Source organism: Opisthorchis viverrini, assembly GCF_000715545.1.
Source record: "Opisthorchis viverrini unplaced genomic scaffold opera_v5_343, whole genome shotgun sequence".
NCBI classification, from domain to species: Eukaryota; Metazoa; Platyhelminthes; class Trematoda; order Opisthorchiida; family Opisthorchiidae; genus Opisthorchis; species Opisthorchis viverrini.
Window position 1 is genome coordinate 494,214 of NW_008751994.1, and position 1,359 is coordinate 495,572.

Below are 1,359 nucleotides of genomic sequence, written 5' to 3' on the forward strand. Positions count from 1 at the left end.
CACATCGTAGCTAAAAGCGGAAAGTTCCATTTTCCATCGCTGAATTTTATCATTTTTTATCTTACTTTTTTGCGAGGAACCATACATAAAGGAAACTGACCGCTGGTCAGTGATAAGCTTGAAGTGCTTCCCGAAGAGATAATGCTTCCATTTACGGATAGATTCAACGATGGCGTATGCCTCCTTCTCAATAGCAGAGTGATTCTTTTCGCTTGGTGTCATTGTTCTAGAAAAGAAGGCCACCGGTTGGCCGTTCTGAGTCAGAGATGCAGCAATGGCTATGTCTGAGGCGTCAGTCTCGACAACCAATGGTGCGTTTAGTCAAATGTCACAACCATGGCGTTTTCTAACTCCTTTAAATTTTCTGATGCCTGTTGCACACGCTCCGGTAAGGGGAAAGTCTTATTTCTGACAAGCACACTGATTTTGTCAGAGAAGCATTGTATCCATTGCGAATAATAAGCAAACATACCAACAACTCATTGTTGGGATTTAGCGTCATGTGGATGAGGGAGTTCACGAATTGGTTTCATTCGTTCAGGATCTGGTTTGATAATTCCCTTAGAGACTTCGTAGTCCAGAAGGCCTATTTGTTTGGATGCTATGATGCTTTTCTTGCAGTTAAGGGTAATTCCATATTTTCTTATTACTTCAAAGAAAGATTTGAGGTTCTGGTCATGCTCACTTTGGGTAACCCCACAAATAGTGACGTTGTCGATGTAAGCGTAGGTGCCACTTAGGTTCTCAGACTTGATAATATGGTCAATAGTACGTTGAAAGCATGCTACTCCGTTGGTTACACCGAAAGGTATACGACGGAACTGAAACAGTTCTCCGCGTGCTTCAAAAGCCGTTTACGGTTTGTCTTGCTCATTGATTGGAACTTGATGGTAAGCACTCAATAGATCTAGGGTGCTAAAGACAGTATGACGGGAAATTTCTTCGATCATTTTATCCAGTCGCGGTAACGGATACTCGTCTAGGTATGTGAACCGATTAATGGTTTCACTGTAGTCCACCACCATGCGTCTTTTGTGGTTTGAATTTTTCGTGACTAGTACTTGAGCCCTTCAGGGAGAATTCGAAGGTTCGATTATACCTTCATCCAATAATCGGTTAACTTCAGAGCGGATAAATTGTTCATCGTCAGGATTATAACGTCGTTATTTTGTAGTGACAGGCTTGCAGTCGGGTGAGAGTTTAGCAAAAAGAGGTGAGTCGACCGTAGCAGCAGGTACACCGCAGAGGGTGAATGAACCTAGGTTCCCACCGAATGTGATTTCAACTTTGTTATGTAGACCAAGGAAGTAATGGCCTAGCAGCACGTCAGCACCCCCGACCTAAAGCTGCCACCTTGAC